We start from the raw sequence: 18,940 nt of genomic DNA, 5'->3' as shown, positions 1-18,940 counted from the left end.
TGAGTCGAGATCAAACCACTTCACTCCAGCCTGGCAACAGAGCGAGGCTCCATCTCAAAAAACAAAAACGAAACAACTAATCTCAAAGCAAAAACCCGATGTGTAAAAAACAGAATTCTTAGTCTCTATAAGAGTCTTTCTAATAGTTACATAGTCTAAGGCGATGCCACCCACCATTTTGACTTGAGGCCAAATCGATACTTTCTAGTAGACATGAATTTTTGGTTTGTTTCATCCCAATTCCTCTGACAGACCTGGCTCTAATGAAAAGAAATGAATTTGAGGAAATGAGTCACAATTTTTTTTTTTTTTTTTTGAGACGGAGTCTCGCTCTGTTGCCCAGGCTGGAGTGCAGTGGTGCGATCTCAGCTCACTGCAAGCTCTGCCTCCCAGGTTCACGCCATTCTCCTGCCTCAGTCTCCCGAGTAGCTGGGACTACAGGCGCCCACCACCACGCCTGGCTAATTTTTTTTTTGTATTTTTAGTAGAGACGGAGTTTCACCATGTTAGCCAGGATGGTCTCGATCTCCTGACCTTGTGATCCACTCGCCTCAGTCTCCCAAAGTGCTGGGATTACAGGCGTGAGCTACTGCGCCCGGCCATGAGTCACAATTTTTAAGACATTGTTTACCCCCAACTTTAACACCTGCTGTGGACTGAATTGTTTCCTCCAAAAAGGATATGTTCAAGTCCTTACTCCATCACCTGTGAATATTACCTTATTTGAAAATAGTGTCTGCGAAAATGTAATGAAGTTAAAATGAGGTCACACTGGATTATGAGCCACCTAAATTGGATGAGAGACTCAAATTCATTGATCTGATGTCCTTATAAGAAGAGGGAAATTCACACGGAGGCACACAGCGGAGAATCCCACATGAAGACAAATGCGAGGACTGCAGTAATGTACCAATGCAAACCAAGAAATGCCAAGTATTGCCAATAACCACCAGACGCTAAGAGAGGGGCATAGACCAAGTTCTCTCTCAGAACCTCTGGAAGGAACCAGCCCTGCCAACACTTGGATTTTGGACTTCTGGCCTCCAGAACTGTGAGAAGATACACTTCTGTTGTTATAAGCCATCCATCAAAGTTTGTGGTACTTCGTTACAGCATCCCTAGGAAACAAACACAGCACCTCTGACTTCCTCCCCTACACCTGAAGAAACTGCATTTTTTCTCGTGCAACTTTTATCTTAGTAAATAGGACACAGAAGCTGGGCATCGTGGCTCTCCTAGCACTTTGGGAGGCTGAGGCAGGAGGATGGCTTGAGCCCAGGAGTTTGAGACCAACCTGGACAACACAGGGAGACTCCATCTCTACAAAAAAATAAATAATTAATAGGGCATAATGTCACATGCTTGTAGTCCAAGAGACTCAGAAGGTTGAGGTGGGAGGCTCGTTTGAGCCCTGGAGGTCAAGGGTGCAGTGAGCGATGATCATGCCCCCACACTCCAGCCTGTGCGACAGCAAGACCCTGTCTCAAAAATAAAGCACGTAAGTGAGAAGAAAGAGAAGAGTTGGTGTCAGCATCAGAAGCATGACATATTTAAGCTTAGAAAGAGATCATCTAATCTAGTGTTGTTCAAACATGTCTTAAAGTAGTAGATGCCAATGCTACGCTACACAGGTGAAGGTGGGACAGGTGAGGAGCAAGGGTGGCCAATACCCATCTCCCCATCACCTTGATCCCTGGCTCATGCCTTAAGTGCCTAGGCTCTCTATAATTATTTTATTCCTTGTTCATTTAATCAACATCTGAGCACCTACTCAGCATCAAACGCTGCTTTCACATGAAAAAGCATGAACTAAGCCAAACCTTCCATTTCATGGATTAAGAAATTTAGACAGGTATTCAGGGTCCCGTGGAGGGTCAAAACCAGGGCCACCAGGTATGTGCCCTATCTCCAAAGCCGGTGCCCTTTCTATCATACTATTCACTCCTCGTCTAACTTGTAGCCCTTCCTTCATACAACTTTATTTCTTTCTTTTCTTTTTTTTTTGAGAGGCACAGTCTGGCTCTGTCACCCAGGCTAGCTGGAGCACAGTAGTGCAATCATGGCTCACTGTAGCCTAGAATTCCTGGGCTGAAGCAATCCTCCCACCTCAGCCCCCCAAGGTAGCAGGGACTATAGGCATACACCACTACACCCAGCTAAGCTTTTTTTTTTTTTTTTTAAGAAATGGGATCTTGCTATGTTGCCCAGGCCGGTCTCAAACTCCTGGACTCAAGCGATCCTCCCGTCTTGGCCTCCCAAAGTGCTGGGATTATGGATGTGAGCCACCACACCCGGCCCTCTTTATACATTTGCTGAGGGTTAAAGCAAAGCCTTTTTCCCTGCATTTAGCCTATAATACCCTTAAAGTTTTTAGTTTGGCCATTACTGTTCACTGTCCCAACAGGCCTGGAGGCATTTTAAGAAGATGACAGGCCTGAACCTCAAGACGGAGAGAAAATGGCAACCAGCTCTGACCCCACTTTAGCCAACAGCAAAACACAGGGTGCTATCTGATCCTTTCCAACGTCATCTTTTGCCCACCCTGGCAAGGCCCAAGCAAGTTCCACTCAGAAGAGCTTCAGTTTCCATGACAGTTTCTATCTCATGGCTTGGGAAAAAACTGTTAAAACACTGCTCTTAAATGTGCAAGTGTGTATTTTGGGAAATGAAATAATAAAATACAGAGGAAAAAAGTATAATGTCTAAAGAAAAAAAAATCTGCCTGATACTACACAGATATAGCTACCAACATATTAAAAAGAAGCCGCCGTGCTGCATGAGGAAGGCTCGCCAACTGACCGTTGTCAGTAAATGTCCCTAAGTCTGTTCCTGTACTCTATGAGATGATCAGGACAGAAGGCAGTGCCAAAGGATGCTGACTAACGTAACCACGTGACCAACATATAAACCAGAAAACTAAGAATGGAAACAAAGCCCTCCTATCGTGGTAGCTAAGTCCACTCAAGGAGCCTACTTGAACATTCTCAAAGAAACCCTATGAGCACAGAAATGGCAAAAGGCAGGTAAGATATTCTTATGGTAGTTATTACTAAGTGAAGATTACAAGATGAAAGAAAACCCTGTGACCAAAGTTTTAAGGGCCGTAAGAGTCACCTTCTTGCACTAACTGTGTCAAATCTTATAAATGTGTGCTTTCTTTTCTACTATCATGATTGATTCCTCAGTTAGGCTACGTTAGAGCTTTCTTTAAACAAGTGGCATGAAAATCACTTAAAAAAGAAATATATGGTCAGGTGCAGTAGTTCACGCCTGCAATCCCAGCACTTTGGGAGGCCAAGGCAGGCAGATTACCTGAGGTCAGGAGTTTGAGGCCAGCCTGACCAACATGGCAAAATGCTGTCTCTATTAAAAATACAAAAATTAGCCAGGGGTGGTGGCACACGCCTGTAGTCCCAGTGACTTGGGAGGCTGAGACATAAGAATCGCTTGAACCCAGGAGGCAGAGGCTGCAGTGAGCTGAGATTGTGCCACTGCACTCCAACCTGGATGACAGAGTAAGACTCTGTCTCTAAAAAAACAAACAAACAAAACAAAACACAATATAGGGAAGGATCCCGACCCTATCCTGATCCTACAGACCATCTCCAGGACTTGTTCACTTCTACGAATAACCAATTCCACATACTACATATTAAGTAGACCTAGTTTCTGATACTTTCCTTCCTTTTACACAAGTTCTAAAGAACTTTTAGTGCAGCTCACTTACACAGAAACCACACCTCTCATCATCCTCTCCTCACCTAGTCCACACCCTCTCTGGCTCCTCTGCTGGCTGCTCCTCCTCCTCCCAGCTTTCCAGGCTCTGTCCTTGGACTTCTCTATTTCTATTCACTTCCTCCACCAGTGCCTCCAACAGCAAAATAATGCCAGTCATGTATGTAATTAAAATTTTCTAGGCCAAGTGCAGTGGTTCATTCCTGTAATCCCAGCACTTGGGGAGGCCAAGGCAGGCAGATTGCATGAGACCAGGAGTTCGAGCTCAGCCTGGGCAACATAGTGAGACCCAGTCTCAACAAAAAAAGTCAATTAGCTGGATGTAGTGGCGCATGCCTATAGTCCCAGCTACTCAGGAGGCGGAAGTGAGAGGACTACTTGAGCCTGGGAGACCAAGGCTGCAAGAAGCTGTGAATGTACCATCAAACTCCAGCCTAGGTGAGAGTGATGCCCTAGCTCAAAAATAAATAAATATATTTTCTAGTAGCTATATTAAAAAGGAAACAGGTGAAATTAACTTTAATAATATGTTTGATTTAACCCAATATTTCCAAAATAATATCACTACAAATATAATGAAGGTAAAAATTATTAATGATATATTTTACACTGTAATTTCTCACACTGTCTTTGGCATCTGGTGTGTATTTGACACAGCACATCTCAATTCAGATTAGCCACATGCAAAGTTCAAAAGCCACATGTGGCTTGTGTCTGCCTTATTTAACAGCACAATCCTGGCTTACCTCTTCTAGTCCCATGATTATAAATACTACCTATGCAGACACCGCGCCACCCTTTCCCTCTACCCTGCTTCTTTCTCCTTAATTCCAGAATTCTAATGCTACTAAGCTACTAGACAAGGAGGTATCTAACTGGCACCTCAAACTTATAACTTGTCTAAAGTCAAACAACACAACCTGGATTTCTCACCACCATTACCCTTGCCATGACCTTCCTCATGTCAGTAAAGGGCAACTCCACACTACGATGGCTTCTCCTCTCACATCCCACATCTCATCCATCAGCAAACCCTCTTAGGCGTACCTTCATCATGGATGCAGAACCAAGGTCTTTCACTTGCTCTCCCCTACCCCTTGAAATGCTCTGCTCCTCAGGTGTCTCCACATCTTTCTTTCTTACTTTTCAGGTCTATGCTCAAGAGTCAACAGAGGCTTTCCTTGTCCACCACATACAATGCAACACCCCATCTTCTGCTCTGTTTTTCCCCTTGGCACTAATTTTTCACTTCATATATGCATCTACTTGCTTATTTGTATTATCAGTCTTTCTACCCAAACACACCAGGACAGGACCGTGTGCAGCTACTATGAGGGTGCCCTGCTCAGATCACCCTTCAAGAGAAGCTGCTACAGGAAATCAAGCTGACAGCCTCAAGTTGCTACATGTTCAGAGTCGCAACAGCACTGACACCAAGCCATGCTTCCATCAGGCTGCCCCCAACTAATGGTTTAATCCAAAAGGGATAACAGACTCAGGCCTTTCTGCCTGGAGAAGGATGCACGGCTTCAGCATGAGAATTTCCTATCAGCTTGGTCAAGACTTTCTCAGAACTGTACAGTGATCTGAGGCTGTTCCTACGCACTATTCTTCTCCTCTCTCCTTTCACAGGAATCAGACCGAGTGGAAGCCAAAAGGCTTTTACTACATACTACTCCTGCTTCCTCTCGCCTTACCCTTATTCCCCAGTAAACCTCCTGGATGTCTAATCCAACCTGGCATCTGTACCTTAGCCCACTGTAGGCAGTCAACCAATATTTTGTGAATGAATAAATCTCTAGGTAGAGTAGGGCAGTGGAAAGAACATGAACTTTAAGTTGGAAGGATGGAAGTCTGGGCTCCTGCTCTGCCATATATTACCTGTGACCACAGGGAAGTTTTTTGGGATCTCTCTGAGTTGTAGATTCCTCATTTGTAAAATGACAATCATCCCATCTCCCTCAGAGTTGTTAGGAGGCTTAAATGAAATGGTTTATCTAAGGTCCCTAACACTATGCCCTAACAGATTAGAACTGTTAACTAGTGTTAGCTCACTCTCCTCTTACCCATTTTCTGCAGCTACTTCTAAGAATCCTTAGCCCTTTTACTTCACCAAGAATTCTAACCACTTTTTAACACAGCACCAAATAATCCTAGTGAATCCCTTATTCAATTGAACCTGATCAATGAATAAACTTTATTTTCATTCCTGACTCACCTATGACGAGCTTAAGGTTTTACTTCATTTTAGAAGGTGAAATCTCAGAGATAGCTATCTTAACACTGAAACTTAGGCTGTTTCGCTAAAGTTTCAAGGTAAGCATACTTTTTCAAAAACAAACCAAAATCTAAAACTACAGTTCAGTACCAACTTCTTAAGGCTAAGTTTTTTAGAGCCTCTATTTTCTGAAAGTCTGTAGTATTCTTGATCCATTATGGAGTGTTTCAGGAAAATACACACTGACTCTGTGTGAATTTAAAATAGTTTTTTCTTTTTTTTAATGGCTCAAGCATAATATGCAATGCTGTTTATACACACATTCTAAAAAGTCTCCAAGTGGATAAACTAACGGTAATTAGTTAATTAGTTAACATTAGGTAATGTTAATGGTAGTCACTCACAGGGAACAGGGGTAGGAGGTGAGAGGATGAGGGGTTCTTACTACGAGTTTTTATGAAGTCTTTACAGGACTCGCTACAAAATTTGTAGAACCCAATGCAGAACAATAATGTGGGTTCTGAGTTCAACAATAACTAAGAACAGCCAGGCGCGGGTGGCTCATGCCTGTAATCCCAGCACTTTGGGAGGCTGAGGCAGGCGGATCATAAGGTCAGGAGATCGAAACCATTCTGGCTAACACAGTGAAACCCCGTCTCTACTAAAAATGCAAAAACATTAGCCTGGTGTGGTGGCAGCCATCTGTGGTCCCAGCTACTTAGGAGGCTGAGGCAGGAGAATGGCATGAACCCGGGAAGTGGAGCTTGCTGTAAGTCGAGATTGTGCCATTGCACTACAGCCTGGGTGACAGAGCGAGACTCCGTCTCAAAAACAAAAACAAAAAACGAAAAATATCAAGACTACAACTACAACAGCAGATCATTGAACCAAGCAAGGGCCCCGTATGATACAATTACAGGCTCATAAAGCCAACCCTGTGCCTTTATAAACTTTATGAACCTAATATTCTATGTGCAATATAAAAAATCTGGGCTTCCTTATTTGTATGAAATTATATCACAGGACTACTTCAGAGAACAAAATATCCAGCCTTAATGAAAGTAGTAAAACCAATATAGCCACCAAGAAAATTTTTAACATGACAAATGATTATTTAGAGTAGTTAGAAACTTGTTGGTCAATTTTTTTAAGGCTGCTGAGGGAAAGGTGGTTACTCATGAAAGTTCACTATGACATATGTACAAAAAAGTTTACGGTAGCACTGTGTTACAAACAACAAAAACCTGGAAACTCTTCATATCAACTAATTAAATAAATTCAGGCACCTTCACACAAGGTAATACTAGGCACATTAAAAAAAGAACATGGTTGGCCGGGCGCGGTGGCTCAAGCCTGTAATCTCAGCACTTTGGGAGGCCGAGACGGGTGGATCACGAGGTCAGGAGATCGAGACCATCCTGGCTAACACGGTGAAACCCCATCTCTACTAAAAATACAAAAAACTAGCCGGGCGAGGTGGCGGGCACCTGTAGTCCCAGCTACTTGGGAGGCTGAGGCCGGAGAATGGCGTGAACCCGGGAGGCGGAGCTTGCAGTGAGCTGAGATCTGGCCACTGCACCCCAGCCTGGGCGACAGAGCAAGACTTCGTCTCAAAAAAAAAAAAAAAAAAAAAAAAGAACATGGTAAAGCAAATCTGTACTTGAAGTAGATCTGTGTATTAGTCTGTTTTCACACTGCTGAGAAAGACATACCCAAGACTGGGTAATTTAGAAAGGAAAGAGGATTAATTGACTTACAGTTCCACATGGCTAGGGAGGCCTCACAATCATGGCGGAAGGCAAGGAGGAGCAAAGTCACATCTTACATGGACATGTCAGTCAGTCAAAAGAGGAGAGTTTATGCAGGGAAACTCCCCTTTTTAAAACCATCAAATCTCGTGAGACTTATTCACTATCATGAGAACAGCATGGGAAAGACTTGCCCCCATGATTCAATTACTTCCCACTGGGTCCCTCCCACAACATGTGGGAATTCAAGATGAGATTTGGGTGGGGACACAGCCAACCCATATCGATCTGTATGTCTGATATGGAAAGCATTCCAAGATACAAAGGTCAGTGTTTGTTTAAATAATGACATAAAAACACTCTCTACCATGATTCCATTTTTTACAATTTATCTGTGGTCTTCAAGGGAAGATGAGTACAGGAAGGGAAGGGAGATGAAGAAAGAGACTTAATGTTCATGTTAAAAAACTGACTTGAGTCCAGGCATAGTGGTTTATGCCTGTAATCTCAGCATTTTGGGAGGTGGAGGCAGGAGCATTGCTTGAGTTCAGGAGTTCCAGAACAGCCTGGGTAATGTGGTAAAACCCCATCTCTACGAAAAATTTAAAAACTAGCTGGGTGTGGTGGCGCACAACTGTAGTCTCAGTTACTCGGGAAGCTGAGGTGGGAGGATCAATTGAGCCTGGGAGGCCAAGGCTACAGTGAGCCATAAATGTGCCACTGCACTCTGGTCTGGGTGACAGAATGAGACCCTGTCTTGGAAAAAAAAAAAAAAGGCTTTATAACAGCTATTTATATTCCAATGTTTTGGCAAATCATACAAAATACACTTTAACAAATTTAATTTAAACTTTAAAGTATATAAGAACAGGCCAGGCACGGTGGCTTACGCCTGTAATCCAACACTTTGGGAGGCCAAGGCAGGCAGACTGCCTGAGCTCAGGAGTTTGAGACCAGCCTGGGCAACATGGCAAAAACCCATCTCTACTAAAAATACAAAAGATGATCCAGGCATGGTGGCACACACCTGTAGTACCAGGTACTCAGCAGGCTGAGGTAGGAGAATCGCTTGAACCCAGGAGGTGGAGGTTGCAGTGAGCCAAGATTGTGCCTCCAGCCTGGGCGACAGAGCAAGACTGCCTCAAAAAAAAAAAAAAAAAAAGTATATAAAAACAAGAAACTCCTTCAGATGGTACTGGCAAAAGATTAAGAAAAATACAATCAGGACTCAATTATCTATGATGGCAACCAAAGAAAGCAGTGGCAAGGAAAACAACCAAAGAAAGAATTAAAAACGTGTCTACTCTACTTCAACTTTCTCTCCATTAAAATATTCAGGGAAAATGCTAGCAAGGAGCAATATACTAATCAGACATCTAAGAAAATAAAAGGCTTGCCTGGGCATGGTGGCTCATACCCACAGTCCCAGCACTTTGAGAGGCCAAGGCGGGAGGATTGCTTGAGGCCACGAGTTTGAGATCAGCCTGGGCAACATGGCAAAACCCTGTCTCTACAAAAGAAGAAGAAAAATTAGCCAGGAGTGGTGGCATGAGCATGCAGTCCCAGCTGAGGCCGGAGGACCACTTGAACTTGAGCCCAGGAGGTCCTGGCTGTAGTGAGCTGTGATCACGCCACTGCACTCCAGCCTGGGTGACAGAGTCAGATTCTGTCTCAAAAAAAAAAAAAAAAAAAAAAAAAAAACCTTTTTTAATTAAAAAAAAAATTAAATAAAAAAAGGAAGGGCTTCAAAAAATCTCCAAACTGGGCAAACAATTTTGAAATAATTATAGCTGGTTTTCCTTATCTTCTCCCTATTCAAGCAGGGGCAACACTGAGGAAGAGGCAGATATGGAGAAAGCCTAGCAACATGGAAGCACTTGGGGAAGATGTCAGAAACAGAATTTCAATAGTCATTCCAAATACCAAACAGGAGGTTTCTACTGCTTAATGTATAGAACAAGATGTAAGATTAAAGTGAAAACATTCACTTTCCTGAAGATAACATACTGTATACTGTAAAATTTGACAATTTCTATTTTCTACTTTTTTTTTTTTTTAAGACAGGGTCTTGCTCAGTCACCTAGGCTGGAGTCCAGTGGTGCAATCATGGCTCATTGAAGCCTCGATCTCCTGGGCTCAAGTGATCCTCCTGCCTCAGTCTCCTAAGTAGCTGGGACTACAGACATGTGCCACCACACCTGGCTATTTTTTTTTTTTTTTGAGACGGAGTCTCACTCTGTCGCCCAGGCTGGAGTGCAGTGGCCGGATCTCAGCTCACTGCAACCTCCGCCTCCCGGGTTCACGCCATTCTCCTGCCTCAGCCTCCTGAGTAGCTGGGACCACAGGCACCCGCCACCTCGCCCGGCTAGTTTTTTGTATTTTTTTTTTTAGTAGAGATGGGGTTTCGCCGTGTTAGCCAGGATGGTCTCGATTTCCTGACCTCGTGATCCGCCCGTCTCGGCCTCCCAAAGTGCTGGGATTACAGGCTTGAGCCACCACGCCCAGCCCACACCTGGCTAATTTTTAAAATTTTTTTGTAGAAACAGGGTTTCACCATGTTGCCCAGGCACATCTCAAACTCCTGGGCTCAAGCAATCCTCCCACCTCGCTTTCCCAAAGTGCTGGAATTACAGGCGAGCCAGCATGCCTGGCCAATTCTCCAGATCTTCTTAAGCCATATGCAAAAAACCTGCTCATCTACAGACAGGTTTGCCTGTCTTCAGAATAATTTAGGACCACCATCATGTATCTGTTTATGCAAAAGCCCTCTCCAACTTACTCACAAAATTAATGAAAGAACATAGGTACAAGTTGAAAATGAGATGACTGGCCAGGCGTGGTGGCTCAACACCTGTAATCCCAGCACTTTGGGAGGCCAAGATGGGCAGATCATGAGGTCAGGAGTTCAAGACCAGCCTGGCCAACATGGTGAAACCCTGTCTCTACTAAAAAATACAAAAATTAGCCAAGTATGGTGGTACGTGCCTGTAATCCCAGCTACTGGGGAGTCTGAGGCAGGAGAATCACTTGAACCCACGAGGCAGAGGTTGCAGTAAGCCGAGATCACACCACTGCACTCCAGCCTGGGCGACAGAGCAAGACTTGGTCTCAAAAGAAAAAAAAAAAACTAAAAAAATACAAAGGCCGGGTGCAGTGACTAAGGCCTATAATCCCAGCTCTTTGGGAGGCCAAGGTGGGTGGATCACGAGGTCAGGAGATCGAAACCATCCTGGCTAACATGGTGAAACCCTGTCTCTACTAAAAATACAAAAAGTTAGCCAGGCGTGGTGGCAAGCGCCTGTAGTCCCAGCTACTCGGGAGGCTGAGGCTGGAGAATGGCGTGAATCCGGGAGGCGGAGCTTGCAGTGAGCCAAGATTGCGCCACTGCACTCCAGCCTGGGTGACAGAACGAGATTCTGTCTCAAAACAAAAATTAAAAAAGAAAGAAAGAAAGAAAATGAGATTTTTTTTATTTACACACACACCAGAAATAAGTATGTGGACATTGTCATAATAAACTAGCCATATACAATCAACCAATGTATCCAACCACTAGTGTTCTCTCTACCTGTTCAAATTAATAGCTAAGGCCGGGCGCGGTGGCTCAAGCCCGTAATCCCAGCACTTTGGGAGGCCGAGACGGACGGATCACGAGGTCAGGAGATCGAGATCATCCTGGCGAACACGGTGAAACCCCGTCTCTACTAAAAAAAATACAAAAAACTAGCCGGGCGAGGTCGCGGGCGCCTGTAGTCCCAGCTACTCGGGAGGCTGAGGCAGGAGAATGGTGTAAACCCAGGAGGCGGAGCTTGCAGTGAGCTGAGATCCAGCCACTGCACTCCAGCCTGGGAGACAGAGCGAGACTCCGTCTCCAAAAAAAAATAAATTAATAGCTAAAAGCTGCCACTTACTGAGCACTTACTATATGCTGGGCCCTGTTCTGAGTATGTCACGTGGATTCACGAAGTTCTCATACAAAGTTATTCCAACTCTATCCTCCTCCTCCTGAAATCAGACTGTAAATTCTGAGTTAATTCAGTCAAACATTTTAACAAATGAGTACTATGTAAAAGACTATGTTGCACAGTAGAGGAAATTAGCAATGATTAAGATTTTCCTCTGTATCTCTCAAGGAGCTTATAAACCAGGAAAAACCTTCATGTATATAAATAAGAAAGTTATAAGGAAAAAATAGATAAGTGGAGGTATCAGGCTAGCACTGCGTGAGAGAAAAATAATGAGTTAATTCTGAAAATCAGATTACAGAAGGAGAGTTAGCAGTATTTAAGCCAAGACTCCAAGATTCAGAAAGAGAGAGAAAGGTGGAAAGGATATTTCAGAGTAGTCTGCCAATAATGGAAGTGGCCAGAGGTCTTGTGTTGAAATATAAGGTGACAAGAAGAGATGCAGGCTGGGCGTGGTGGTTCATGCCTATAATCCCAGTACGTTGGGAGGCCAAGGCGGGCAGATTGCTTGAGGCCAGGAGTTCGAGGCCAGTCTAGGCAACAGAGCAAAACCCCATCTCTACAAAAAATACAAACATTAGCCAGGCATGGTGTTACATGCCTGTAGTCCCAGCTACTAAGGAGGCCAAGGCAGGAGGAGGAAGGGTGGTGGAAGTTGCAGTGAGCCAAGAGGGCACCACTGCACTCCAGCATGAGTGACAGAGCAAGACCCTGTCTCAAAAAAACAAAAACTAAAAAGAGAACCAATAAAAGATCAAGCTAAAAGTAAGAATTGGGCCAGACAGCAAAGATCTTAGAGTATTTCCTAACTCTTTAACATTAATTCTCAACCAGGGGAGGAGGGTGGTAGCACTTCCAAGGTAAAAATCTTCGGAGGAGAAAGCCCATATATAACCTTATCAACAAAACTGCCATATCCCTCAGGTGTGATGGAACAGGGGAAAATGTTGAGAACCTCTGGTGTATATTTGGGAGAGGAGCCATGATATGATTTGATTTGCATATTAAATAATTCTAGCAATAGAACAGAGGAAGAGAGACCAGAAAAAAGAGAGGCCAGTTGGAGGACTACAGTAACTGTCTTCAAAAGGAGTAAGAGCTTCAGGGAGGGTAGGGGCAGAGGAAACAGGAAAGAAAAGAGTCAAGAGAAAGACTGATGGAAAAGACTTGTGGAAGCAAACCTGGTAAAAATCTGGTCAAGAAAGGAAATCTCTAAAGGTTTCCAGGCTGGGTAACAAGCAGGACAAAAATGCTATAAAGCAAAATACCTTGTTACCTTATATCTGTGTAAGGATGTGCAGTACACAAAGCATAGCCACTTTAAATGTACTACAAAGCAAAAGGAGTAACTATTCTCAGTTCACAAACAAAGACTGACTTCCAAGAGAGATTTAACAAATGTGTCCATGGCCAAGAACAAACCTGAGTCTTTCAAATCCAGTTCTAATATTCTTTTAAGAAGCCCCCTCAAACACAATTGCTTTTGATGCATATAATAAATCTCCAAAAAAAAAAAAAAAAAAACTTTTAAAGAAAAAACATGTAATCTCTTGGGAATTAAAGTATACTTCAAATATAAGGAACTTTTTTTTTTTTTTTTTTTTTTTTTTAAAGAGAGTCTTGCTCTGTTGCCAGGCTGGAGCACGATCTTGGCTCACTGCAACCTCTACCTCCCAGGTTCAAGAGATTCTCCTGTCTCAGCCTCCCAAGTAGCTGGGACTATAAGCGTGCTCCACCATGCCCAGGTAATTTTTGTATTTTTAGTAGAGATGGAGTTTCACCATGTTGGCCAGGATGATCTCAATCTCTTGACCTCATGATCTGCCCACCTCGGCCTCCCAAAGTGCTGGAATTACAGGCGTGAGCCACTGTGCCTGGCCAATCTTAGGAATATTTTGAACCTTATGCTCTGGTTCCCTCTACCCAAAAAACGGGCTGGTGATTTACAGTCAGCAATGCAGGTGCTGAATCTATTTCATTAGACCCTACAAGTTTAGATACAGATGGGAAAGATGACAGTTTTTACTTTGTATAAAATACCACTCATTATGTGATTATGTGAAAGGCCAAAAATACTGTAAAGAAATATTCTAAATAGTAACTACATTCAACATAGTAAAACTACATTTTCTAATGTTGTTGTTGGTACTGATGTTTATTAAAAATACTTCATCTGGGTCTTGTGCGGTAGCTCATGCTTGTAATTCCAGTACTTTGGGAGGTTGAGGTGGGAGGACTGCTTGAGCCCAGGAGTTGGAGATCAGCCTGGGCAACACAGGGAGACCCCCATTTCTATTTTTAAAAAATTGTTTTAATCAGCTGAGCATGGTGGTACATGCCTGTGGTCCCAGCTGCTCAGGAGGCTGAGGTGTGAGGATCCCTTGAGCCTGGGAGGTTGAGGCTACAGTGAGCCGTGATCACACCACTGCACTCCAAGCCTGGGTGACAGAGCAAGATCCTGTCTCAAAAATAAACAAACGGCCGGGCCCAGTGGCTCAAGCCGGTAATCTCAGCACTTTGGGAGGCCAAGACGGATGGATCACGAGGTCAGGAGATCGAGACCATCCTGGCTAACACAGTGAAACCCCGTCTCTACTAAAAAATACAAAAAACTAGCCGGGTGAGGTGGCAGGTGCCTGTAGTCCCAGCTACTAGGGAGACTGAGGCAGGAGAATGGCGTAAACCCGGGAGGCGGAGCTTGCAGTGAGCTGAGATCTGGCCACTGCACTCCAGCCCGGGCGACAGAGCGAGACTCCGTCTCAAAAAAATAAATAAATAAAAAATAAAAAAAAATAAACAAATAAAAAACTGCATGTGGAGACTTAAGCCAGGGTCAGAAAAAATAAAAATAAATATACTCTATAATATTAACATACTCTTTAAGATTGATTACAGACTTTAACTTTATTTAGCAAACATTTAAACACTTACGTTTAACATTTAAAAAGCACTTATGTTTAAACGCCTGAGCAAGGTGTTGGAGGCAAAATAATGAGATAGACACCACAGCCAGAGTTTACCATGACCAATTTATAATACAACATGATACAGATAATAATGAAGGAAGAGTAGAGAACTATGATTGCAGAAAGGCATCATTCATTGTAATACGACTTCCAAAGGACTCCAGAGAGAACAGAATATTTGATATGAACTTTTAAGGACTGGAGGGAGTGGGAGTGAGACAGGACATTCCAATAAGAGAAAAGAATATAAGCAAAGAAGGTGTGAAATAGCTTGGCATGTTCAGAGAACCAAGAGCAGTCTTGGTTTCACACTGGACAGTGTGGAAAGGGGACAAAGAGGACAAGATAAAGTACAGAGATGACTGGGGGTCAGACTGCGAGAGGCCTGCATTGTGAGGCTGGTATCTCTGAATTCTGAGGTCCAAACCACAGGCAGTCTTAGAAGCTTGCTGAGCCAGAGGCTGACAAGATCTGAGCTCAGGAAAGATGACTCTGGCAGTCAGGCAAAGCACGGATAGGAAGGGGTGGGGAGGAGCCTGAAGACAAAGTTAAAAGCTTCAAGCCAAGCAAGCAATCTGAGGTTTTAACAATTACACTAGTCGAGTATTTTAAAAGGGCTGGAATGTTGACGAAATTTCATGTCTTCCCTCCCGTGATCATCCCAACTATTCTGTGAAACAGGTGTCATCAATCTTCCCATTTTACAGATGAGGAAACTAGCTCACAAGCCATTAACTGCCAAGTCAAATGCTACAAAAACAAGGACAAAGCCCAGGCTCAGTACTTTTCCACACAATGAAAAATAAAGAACAAGAACAATCTAATTTCTTTTGAAGAGTGCTACCGTACAATAAAGCAGAGAGTAGGCTGGTTATATTACCCTGTATTATCACTGGAAGTGTTAAAAATTCATCTAATCGGCCGGGTGCGGTGGCTCACGCCTGTAATCCCAGCACTTTGGGAGGCTGAGGCAGGCGGATCACGAGGTCAGGAGATCGAGACCATCCTGGTTAACATGGTGAAACTCCGTCTCTACTAAGAATACACAAAATGAGCCGGGTATGGTGGCACGCACCTGTAGTCCCAGCGACTCGGGGGGCTGAAGCAGGAGACTCGCTTGTACCCGGGAGGCAGAGGTTGCAGTGAACCGAGATCGTGCCACTGCACTCCAGCCTGGGCGACAGAACGAGACTCTGTTTAAAAAGAAAAAATCATCTAATTTTCTTAAATGTTTGCAACTTGTAAAACGAGCTAATTATCCTTAAAACAGTTGGATGTGACTTATGTTAACGTCGTTAAAGAACTATACTTTTTCTCTAAAGCAAACAAAAAAGCACCTGCACTTTGAATTCTACTTCCCATGGACCTAAGTAATATTCTCCTTTCCCTTCAATGTTTAAAAACTAGCATATCACTGATGTAACGGGCTTACATAAAAACCATTATACCCAAAATGGAAGCCGTAAACTACTTCTTGATTAAAAATGCATTATTTGGCAAGTACAGCAATTGAATCTGAGTTATAAGATGTATTAATTGAAAGGAGCTTCTATAGGTATGCAAAGGCACAATCTAGGAAACAGGCTCCATCATAAGGCAGCGACATAGAGATTCTGAGACCTATTTAAGAATGGTTCAATCCGAAATAACTGATGGAAGAATATTTGACCTTGAGGATGCAGTGACAGATTTCCCCCCTCTCCTCCCCCGCCTTTAAATTCTAAGTCCATGAAATGGTCAAAGTGTTCTGGAACGGGTCTTATTTTGTACAGGAAGAATCTAGCTTGGGCATTTTACCGTACAGTTTTATCCACAGCATCGCCTATTATCAAAACTACTTGTCCCTACTCCCTCACAAGCTTTCTAAGAGTTTTTAAAACAAGACCCAGAAATGTAAAACCCCTTCTTAGGAACTTGGGCAATAAGTCGAAATATCCAACCCAGGTAATTATGAGCAAGAACCACATTTATGTATTTTTTCCCAAAGAATCTCGCATGCCTCCTCTCTGCTGAATCTCCCTCCTGTTTTTAACTGCGTTAAGTCTTCATGGCTTGCCTATAGAAGACAAAAACAGAAAGGTGCCAAAAAAGAAATCAAGACAGTTCTGCCATGATTTAGGGGTCTGTACCAAGAGTTCGGCAGGTCCTGTCATCTGCGCACCACAAGATGCAAGCTGAATTCTAGGGCAACACGAAGCATTCCAACACGACACACACTGGTTTCTCCAGCGGGAAGAAGCAGAGCTCTGGAAATGCCGGCTGGAGACGCGTATTGTTGGAAAGGAGGCGGATCAAGCCCCGCAGCAACTCGGGGCGCCCCTTCCGCCGGGGTCTGCCGGGCGGCGCACGGGTGACTGTGGGCCTGTCACTCCTAGCTTCAGCTGTAACCTTCGCCAAACCTTGCGCCGCACCGGCCCCGCCCGCCAGGCCCGCCCCCCGCGCCGCGCCCCGCGCCATAGGCCGACGCGCCAGTCGCTCAGCCGGCCTCCCGGCCCCGCCCGCCTGCTGCCCTCCTCCCCCGCCCCGCGGTTTTCCCTTCCCGGGGCCCCAAAAGGACAATGCTGGAGGGGAGGGGAACGGAGGGGACGCGAGCGAGCGGCCCAGCCTGCCGGCCTGACCCCGCTGCCGGGGACGCCGGGCGCCTCCCGCCGGCCGAAGCTTTCCTCCCGCGCCCGCTTTCGGGGCTCCGCGTCCTATCCTCAAGTCTAAGCACCCCCTGCCTCGTCTCTCTCAAAAGAGCTGCCCCGGCGCGGAGACACCTGCCCCAGGCAGGAGGCAACCGACGGCAACCCATTGTGCGGACTCATCGTCCGCTGCCCACCCGGGCGCACGAGCCGCAAGCCGGGGTCCCGGCGTCCTGGGGTCGAGGCGGGGGTCCCAGGGCCCACAGCTCACCCGCACGCCTGGGCACCACCAGGGTCGGGGCCGGTCAGGCCTCCCTCGGCTGACCCCGGAGCCATCAGCAGCGGCCCGGTCCCCCCTAGGCTGTCCCCGGAGCCATCAGCAGCGGCCCGACCTCCCTTAGGCTGCCCCAGGAGTCCCCGGCGGCGGCCAGGTCTCCCTCAGGCTGGTCCCGAAGACCTCGGCGGCGGCCCGGCCTCCCTTAGGCTGGTCCCGGAGCCCCCGGAGGCCGCCTGGTCTCCCTCGGGCTGGCCCCAAAGCCTTCGGCGGCGGCCCGGCCTCCCTCGGGCTGGCCCCGGAGCCCCACGGAGGCGAGCGTCCGGCCTGCCCGGGCCCGCGCCCACCCGGCCTAGGGGCTGCCCCGCGCCCTCCCTCCCCGCCGCCTGCCCGCGGTACCTGCCGAGGCTGCCGGGCGGCGCGGCGGCCGGCGGGGGCGCCTCTCTTCTTGATCCGAGGGGCTGCGGGCGGCTGCCGAGCGCAGGGCGGCCCTGGCCTGCGCCTTACGTAAAGCGGCGGCGGCGGCGGCGGCCCCAGCGCCACTCGGCGGAGGGCGGGAGGCGGCGCGCCGGGAGCCGCTCCGCTCCGTTACCCGGCAACTGGCCTCAGCGCCCCGCCAACCAGGGGCGCGCTCCATATCCTTCCGCCCGGGTGCCGGGATTACATCAGCGCCGGCCGAGCCCCTCCCCTGCCCCTCCCTCCGGCTTGGCCGCGGGCGCGCGCGGGCGGTGGGTCGCGGGCTGAAGACTTCGGGGGACACCCCGGGGCTGGTGCCTGGTGGGTGGGGGTCTAGGGCCCGGGACGCGCCGTGCAGCCTGGCGGGGGCGGCGGAAGCCGCTGGGAGGTGAGAGGGCAGGCAGTAGAGAGGGCAGGCAGGAAGCGGGAGCCCACCCGTGTGCTGGGCGTCGGAGAGGAGACGCCTCCCGCAGAGGGGCACGTGGGACTGCCCTCGGCAGAAGCCCCCAAACTCCGCCGCCGCGCCCCGCCCCCAGCCCGCGCTGGGGAAGTAGGGCTCGGAGTGCACGGCCCCGCCCGCGGCCCGGTGCAGCCCCCGCCTTCCCGGGCACGCGCGCCACCTGTCCGCGCCCCCTCCTCGCGGTGTCCTGGGATGGCTGGAGTAGGCGGTTTAAAATAAAGACTTTAATTTTTTGTTGTTGTTGTTAAGGAACCCAGAACACAAGCTAAAGAAATGTGACATGGCTCTTTTTTTATTAAGTAAGCAAAAATAAATTCTGGAAGATTCGAAAGTGGAAACCAAAAATGTGCATTAACCTTTTAATCAAAGTGTCTTCACACCCACCTACCTTCCCTAAATGTGACTCCTAGGCCTGTTCTAAAAAAGCGGATAAGTATCATGGACCTGGAAACGGAAGGGAGATTACTTAGAGGAAACAGGTCCAGTGGGAGGAG

The 18,940-nt window shown here is 46.5% G+C and overlaps 1 protein-coding gene across 6 annotated transcripts in view; it reads right to left on the bottom strand.

Annotated features, from left to right (window-relative positions):
- The window catches only part of KIAA0232 (KIAA0232 ortholog), a 100,415-nt gene extending 82,261 nt beyond the window's left edge, over window positions 1-18,154 (bottom strand). For 4 of the 6 annotated variants that reach the window (XM_023206863.3, XM_023206864.3, XM_023206862.3 and 1 more), the window contains exon 1: window positions 17,930-18,153. The gene's annotated coding sequence lies outside the window, so the exon portion shown is untranslated. Of the gene's footprint in view, window positions 1-17,929 lie in introns of all 6 variants that reach the window. The other 2 variants (XM_023206866.3, XM_023206865.3) reach the window with 2 other exon arrangements.
- Window positions 18,155-18,940: the final 786 nt, after the last annotated feature.

This window comes from Piliocolobus tephrosceles, chromosome 3 (assembly GCF_002776525.5).
Source record: "Piliocolobus tephrosceles isolate RC106 chromosome 3, ASM277652v3, whole genome shotgun sequence".
Lineage (NCBI taxonomy): Eukaryota > Metazoa > Chordata > Mammalia > Primates > Cercopithecidae > Piliocolobus > Piliocolobus tephrosceles.
The sequence above is the reverse complement of the archived record's forward strand: the minus strand, read 5'-3'. Positions and strand labels throughout refer to the sequence as shown.